This window comes from Mesoplodon mirus, assembly GCF_964341445.2.
Source record: "Mesoplodon mirus genome assembly, chromosome: 3".
In the NCBI taxonomy this organism is placed as follows: domain Eukaryota; kingdom Metazoa; phylum Chordata; class Mammalia; order Artiodactyla; family Ziphiidae; genus Mesoplodon; species Mesoplodon mirus.
Window position 1 is genome coordinate 36,997,688 of NC_138978.1, and position 7,640 is coordinate 37,005,327.

At 51.9% G+C, this 7,640-nt stretch overlaps 1 pseudogene across 1 annotated transcript; it reads right to left on the minus strand.

Moving 5' to 3' along the window:
• Positions 1-1,542: 1,542 nt before the first annotated feature.
• LOC309800148 (large ribosomal subunit protein uL4-like) lies at positions 1,543-2,818 on the minus strand (annotated as a pseudogene). The gene has a single exon. The product of its transcript is annotated as a large ribosomal subunit protein uL4-like (transcript).
• Positions 2,819-7,640: the final 4,822 nt, after the last annotated feature.

Consider the following 7,640-nt stretch of genomic DNA (forward strand, 5'->3'; position numbering starts at 1 on the left):
GTGGTGGCCTTCAGTAATTGCTTCTGTTCTTCGTGTTCATGTTTTTTTTCCCTTTGAAAAACTCCAAAGGCTTGTCTTTCAATGCAGGTGCTTTGTCTCCATGTGGTGAAGCAGCTTTGAAGGTTTCATGGCTTCGTTGGATAGCCGGTGGCCACATATTATATAAAGCGGGCTTGGAGAATGTGAATCCCCTGTTGCAATGAACCCGTAATTTAAGTAGGACTCTTGGTATTTTCTTTTAAATGCAGCTTTCTTTTTGTGGGCAGTCTTAGAGTCTTCTGCTGTCTCATCACTGGGTCTTTCCCCCTTTTCAAAGAAGCTCTCTGGTGACGTTTGTTTTTTTACTCATCCTGGCTAGGGTTAGCTTGTGGGCTTACCAAAACTGTGGCTGAGACAAGTGTGCAGTGTGGGAAAGAGGCATGGATGGAAGTAGATAAAATAATGGGTGGACCACGCGCAGACTAAAACGTGTCAGATTCTGACTTAAAGCCTGCCACCAGATGCAGCTGTACAATTGAAGTACATCAACTCACTTGCCACTATAATGCCTGCCACCAGATGCAGCTTAATTGTCACTTGCCACTCACTGATAGGGTTTTGATATGAGTCTGCAAGCAATTGATTTATTATGGACTCTGTGCAGTCAAACCTCTCTGCTAATGTTACTCTGTATTTGCAGCCACTCCCCAGCGCTAGCATCAGCGCCTCAGCTCCACCTCAGATCATGAGGCATTAGATTCTCATAAGGAGCTCGCAGCCTAGATCCCTCACATGCACAGTTCACAGTAAGGTTCGCGCTCCTTTGAGAATCTAATGCCGCCGCTGATCTGCCAGGAGGCAGAGCTCAGGCAGTAATGTGAGCGATGGGGAGCGGCTGTAAATACAGATGAAGCTTCGCTTGCTCACCTGCCGCTCACCTCCTGCTGTGAGGCCTGGTTCCTAACAGGCCACGGACTGGTACCAGTCCATGGCCCGGGGGTTGGGGATCCCTGCTCTAAGGCTGTGAGTCTGTTTCCGTTTTGTAAATAAGTTCATCTGTATCATTGTTTTAGATTCCGCATATAAGTGATATCATATATTTGTCTTTCTCTTTGTGACTTACTTCATTTAGTATGAGACTATTATAAATAGTGCTATGAACATTTTAAAAATTATTATCTTATTTATTTTTGCCTGCATTGGGTCTTCCTTGCTGCACCTGGGCTTTCTCTAGTTGCGATGTGCGAACTTCTCATTGTGGTGACTTCTCTTGTTGCAGAGCATGGGCTTTAGGCGTGAGGGCTTCAGTAGTTGTGGCTCAGTGGGCTCTAGAGCTCAGGCTCAGTAGTTGTGGCGCACGGGCTTAGTTGCTCCGTGGCATGTGGGATCATCCCGGACCAGGGATTGAACCCATGTCCCCTGCATTGGCAGGCAGATTCTTAACCACTGCGCCACCAGGGCAATCCGAACATTTTTTTTTTTCCACTGTCTCTTTCATCAGGTCTTTATTCAAAATTAGCTGTCCAAAGTGATTTGACCTTTACGAAATAAACACATTTAAGTTTATGCAGCAGCCCTCTTTTCTTCTGTGGTGGGGTTTCTTTTCTGCAGGCTTCTTTTCAGCTGTTGGTTTCTTGGTCACTGCCGCCTTTTTTCCACCAAACGCTTCTTCTGCTTCTTAATGCCAACAGCCTTCTTTCCCTCCACAGGCTTCTTGCCTGGAACATCCTTCTCATCCGATTTGTCTTCTAGTGCTGCTGCAGCCCTATCCATCTGGATTTTGTGGTTCTTGGCCTGGAGAAGAACGGTGCTCCGGCTCATGGTCTTTGCATATGGGTTTAGCTTCAACATGATTCTCAGGTTTTTCAGTGGATTCTTCCTCAGGACTCTGAGATGAATCTTCTTGCATGGTGCTCAGAGGGCTCTTTGAATCTCTGGGCTTTTCAAAATTCTGCTAAGGTCTGTACTGAGCATCTTGTGCATGGGGAGGTTATATCAATAGTTAGTCTGGAGGGAGGCAGCTTTACGCCAGGTGCCATACAGCTCATCTAACTTGCGGAAAGCACTTTCAGTCCAAATTCAGGAACGTCCCACATACGCACCAGGGGCAAGTTTCAAAACGTTCAGTTTGCTTATATTAAGTAGAGTAATTCCAGGGATGTTTCTGAAGGCCTTGATGATACCACTGTCCTCATTACAGATGATGCAGTGTCTCCTGCTCTGGATACAGCAACGGTTTCTCATTTTGCTTTTGCCAGCTCTCATTGGCTGAGAGGCATAGACCTTTTTCACATCATTCCAGGCCTTAAGTTTCTTCAGAAGCAAAACAGCCTCCTTGGTCTTCTCATAGCCTTCAATTTTATCTTCAGCTACCAAAGGAAGTTCAGAACTTCCTCTATATGATGACCTCTAGACATGACCAGCGCTGGTAAGGCCGAGGCAGCCAGTGCAGAGGGGATGGCATATCGCTTCTGCATTGTATTCACTCTGTGGTGCCAACGTCGCCAGGTCTTGGTTGGTCTTGGCAGCCTCCAAGACACATGTTTCCAAAACCATCCTGGCCAGAACGGTGAGTCCTGCCACCTCGAACCCTGGGAATTTGAGCCACAGCTCTGCCAGTTCCCCAAGACTCGGCACTGGTTTGATGACCTGCTAATTCACTGGTAGCATAGAGTTGTCTGTTGTTTTTGCACAAGTTGGCGTGAACAAAGTTTACAATATCTGGTTGAATGGGAGTCTTGAACACAGCAGGCAAAGTGACATTTTTGTCAGATGGCTCCCCCTTTTTGGAGTACACTGATATCAGTGGACAAGCACACGCCATGGCGGGGAGAGGAGAAGACCATGCGCCTCGCAACCCGGTGGCTCCCATAGGAAAAGCTGAACATTCTAGTATACATTTTCTGATGAACATATCTAGGCATTTCTTTGGGGGTGTATACCCAGAAGTGGAATTCCCAGTCCATTGCTTGCTTTGATTTCATTTTTCATCTTCTGCTGTCCTGAACCTTACTGAGGATAACCAAGGAGGCCTCTGGTTTCCTTTTCTGGATGAAGTCAGTGGCCCTCAGTTTCCCTCTGTGGCTGGGTCATGCCTGCCTCGCCCAGGTGCTGTGAGGCTTTAAGAGCGTCTCAGGGGAGTAGGATAAGGTCATGGACCCTTGACCTCCTGGCTCAGTTCCCAGCATTCCTGAGGCCAAAGGTATTCATCTCAGAGGAATGCCGATACTGAAGACCCAGCCCTGGCTGCCCCATGGGCCAGGTGCAGGAACCGGGCAGTGGGTGAGCCTCGGGTCAGGGCTGGGCCAAGCAGGGGAAGGCTGGAATGGACAGGGCACAGCCCAGGCTTCAGGGGTCCCTGGGCAGGGGGCAGGCAGGTCCTGGACCACTGTGGACCCACGTGAGCAGGTGCTGGCCTCCTTAGCACCTGCTTCCTCTTCTCTGGGTCTCTACTGCATCATCTGGGGATCAGAGTTACTTCCTCACTAGACGGAGGACTAAAGGAGATTGAAGATGCTTACCTGGGTCAGTGGGCATTGTCAACCCATTTCACAGCCAACGAAGCTGAAGCTCAGAGAGGCTGAGGGGCTTTTCTGAGTCACCAAAGATTTGAGCCCAAGTCTGTCTGGCACTAAAGCCTGTGCTCTTTCCACTGCCTGCCTGGGAGTTGACATGGTGTGGTTTGAGGGGTGTAAGGAAGGCCAATCCCCAAAGTCAAGCTATGTCTTCTCCAATGCTTGAATTTCCACCATTAGAATTTAACTCCTCTGCATTAAGTAATACCCTCTTCTGAAAGGCTTAGGGGTGTAAGATATGCCACATCTAATGTTTTGTGTGCAAATGATTTCCTGGCAGAATCAGAGAACAGGAACCCTCTGAGGTGTGCTGGGGTGCCTTCATTCACTTCCTCAGCCCCACCAGGGCCCTGTGCCATTTCATGAATGGGAAACTGAGGCCCAGAGAGGCACTGAGTTGCTCAGATCCCTGTCTAGGACTTTCCCCAGGCAGCCTCCCTGCTCTGCCAGGACCCAGACCAGAGGGGCTGAGCAGGAGAGGGTCAGCCGGGGGCCCTGGGGGTTTCTAGCCGGGATCTGCCCTGGGGCCTGCAAGGACATATGTGTCCCAGGCCCAGTTCTGCAGAAGGGAGGGAGGTACGGGTGTGGTCTTGGTGACTAAGATAAGCCCTGCTCCCATCAGCTGCTGCACTCACACCCTGCTGCCCTCTTTACCCTGGTGCACCTGCAGCCCTGCACCCCGACCTGACACTGTGCACAGCGCTACCAGCTGCAGCCGGGCTGGCCTCCCGCCTGCTGGGGCTCCTCCCATGGCCCCAGACTTGTGCTGAGGTGCTTCTGGCCCTGCATGTGTCTCAGGGCCTCTGAGGCAGAGACCCCTTTGCAGTGAGGTCCTCTTGGCTTCCCAGGGCCTCATAGGCCCCATGGCTGCTGCCCCTCTGTCTTGGGTTGGGGCCCTCGGAGAAGACCAGAACTAGGATTCGAGGGCATGGGTTTATTTTCAAGGTGATTCCAGGAAGCTATAAAGGACGTGGAAGACCGGAAGGGCAGCCAACACAGGCCAGTTAATGAGCAGCAGGCGGAAAGCAGGGCTTAGCCCCACTGGGGACCTCCAGGAGACGGTGTGGAACCAGCCTCAGGGTCGCCCCACCCATGGCATGAGGAAGCTGGGGTATCTATCCACCACCCCTATCCTTTATGATCAAGGGCTGCTCCTGAGGGCATTTTCCAAAGCCCCTGGGATAGAGCCACAGACTCCTGCTAAGTGCTGGGAATGTGGGCGGGGCTTGAGAAGGGGAGATGGAACATGAGGGGAGAGCCTGGTGAAGGTGCTGAGTTAGGAGGGCTCGAGTCCCAGCTCTGCTGCTGATTCATCTTCTCTGAGGGTCAGTTTCTGCATCTATAAAATGGGAATGAAAATACTGCTTACCTCCCAGGTGTGCGGTGGGGATCAAGTGCATGGGTGATGACGGCACCTGGTGGAGATTGATAAATGATGCTTTTCCTTCAGTCCTCCAGGCCAAGGGTCAGGCTGACTCATCCAGTCTTAGGGCACCCAACCACCTGCCGTGTTTACCAAACATTGCTCCTCCCAGAGCCCTCCTCCCTCCCCTACCCTTATCTTCAGTTTCTAAAATCAAATCGTGCCTGATATCTAAGCCGTGCCAGGCTGGGGTGGGCTCTAGGGACCCAGGAATGCCTGAGCCTTCCTTACCCTGGGAGTTCACAGTCCAGCTGAGATGACAAATGTGTGGCTGGGTGGTGGCATGGGCGTGGGTTTGGACAGGCGGGTAGCAGTTCGTGGGTCAGGCCTGGGGCAAGGAGGCAGTTCAGGCTGAGAGAGAAGCGGAGGAGCTGGGGTGGGGGGATAGAAATTGTTCTGAGGGGAGGAAGGAGGTGGGCAGATATTGGAGCTCATATTTTGAGGTTCCTTGAGAAACCCCAAGTAGGTATGATTATCCCTGAGTTACACGGAGGCTGAGAAGGGACCTGCCTTGCCTGGTTGCAGTCAGAGCAGGGGATGGTCTGACACCCTCACTACCCCACTCCCACTCAAGCCAGAGTTGGGGGCATCTGGGCCCAGGACAGTATCGCCCTTGGTGGGGGTGGGGATGGAGGTCAGGGCTGGGCAGCCTTGGAAACGGAGGCAGGGGTTCTCTGCTCCCCCTCCCTCTCCTGCCTTTCTGAGCCCTGCGTGTACTTATCCACCACTGCCATCCCAGACTGGGGTGGGATATCCTTCACTTTCATGCTTCTTGTTCAGATTCCATATGCATTTTGCATCTATGATATATCCATGTTTGTACTTAAACTCAGTAAGGTTTCTAACGACTTACTAATTACTAAAATAATCAATCTGCCCGTAATGAAAGCAGTGACACTGTCCCTCTGTTGGTTCCTCAGTGTGCGCAGAGGAGAGAGGTCCAGGCCATGTGGGATGGGCCCTGGAGGAGATGTCATGGTTTGCAGACCCTGAGGTGGCACCTCCTGGGGTGCAAATGCACACTTGTGTGTATCTGCCTCAGCAGAGAGACACACTGCAATAGTGCCATACACAGCTGTGCCCACACGCACACTGAAGCACCTCTAGATCCACACACGTGGATGCACTCCATCGACACTTACGGACACTCTATGCATGTGTTCTGACACATGCTCAGACACAAATACACACACTAGCTTGTATGCTTGTGTCAATGGTGCGCCCACACACCTGTAATCCCTAATCATGGACTTGCATGCACATCCTGCAGGTACGCCTGCACTCTCACGCATGCACACGGATGTAGGCACATGTATGCACACACATCTAGGCAGCCACAACCAGGCGAAGACTTACACTCTGAGGGACACTCAGGCACACCTACTTGTATGTGTCGACGTGCACACAGGTGGATTGTGTATGGACACCCATCACACGAGACACAAACCTGAATGCCTGGACACCAGCAGAAGGATCCCCAGTCGGCACACAAGAATACATTTCACACGTTGGTGTGCCCTGTGTGCGTGTGCTCACACTTGGCCTCACGTTAGCCAGGTGGGACTCCAGTGTGCCAAGCTCACCACGCAGCATCAAAGTTGTAGGGAGGGAGCCTCCCCTTCCCTGCCCTGAGTCTGCCAACTCCCAGCAGGAGCCATCCTTCCCCCTGGGCAGTGACTCATGCACGTGGCAAGTGTGGAGTCTCCAGAGGGAGCAGATTCAGCATCTACCCTGTGAGAGGGATTTCCCCGGCCTGGCAGCTGGGAGCTTGGAGCCCAGAAAGGACAGTAACCTGCCTGGGTCTACACAGCAAGGCCTGGGCAGAGGCAAGACCAGGATCCAGTGTTTTCTAAAAGGCTAGTTTGGATTGCAGGCTGAGGGGGAAGCAGGACTCCCCAGGATTCCCCTCTTCAAAACATCTGCAGGTTCAGGTGCCCACAGTCCCCCACCACACGTGCTTTGCCATGACAATGCTGTCCCCAGGAGCGCCCTACTCAAAGGCGCATCTATTTGGGAAGGGTGGAGTCAGCTGAGGAAGAAGACTGGCCAGCCCCTCCTCCATCCTTAGCCCCCTGCAGGGCCAAACCACTGGGCAGGACTGAGAGGCTGGGGGCTCACGCCAGCCTCAGAGGGACAGGCCTGCAGGCAAACAGGATCCTGGAGAGCAGCGCTGGAAGACCCTAGAGGGGTCCTCTGCACCAGGGGTTAGGGTGGGACATGGAGCGCCTCCAGGCCCCTCACCCTCCCCAGTCTGGGTGGCATCAGGCGTATCTCTTTTGCATATCAGATTCCTTGTGAAGAAGTGGTTTCGCTATCAGAGCAGCAAACAATAAGAGATGGATAAAACCCTGTGCTGGAAGGCTCGTGAGGAAAGGGCACTTGCACCTAGTGGGGACAAGATTGCAAATTAGAACCTCATTCTTGGCAGAATATTTAAAATGTGCATGTCTTTGGCCCAGCAATTTCATGTCTAAAAATCGGTTCTTTGAGGACAAAGATGTATAAACAAGGTGTTTACAGCAGCGTGTTTATGAAAATGATAAATGGAGGCCTTCTAAAAGCCATCAGCCGGTGATGGTCAAGTAACAACAGCCTGTCCATGCCAGGGACCATGTAGAGCTGTTAAAACTAAGATGGGGGTGGATCTCTGTGTACTGGTCTAG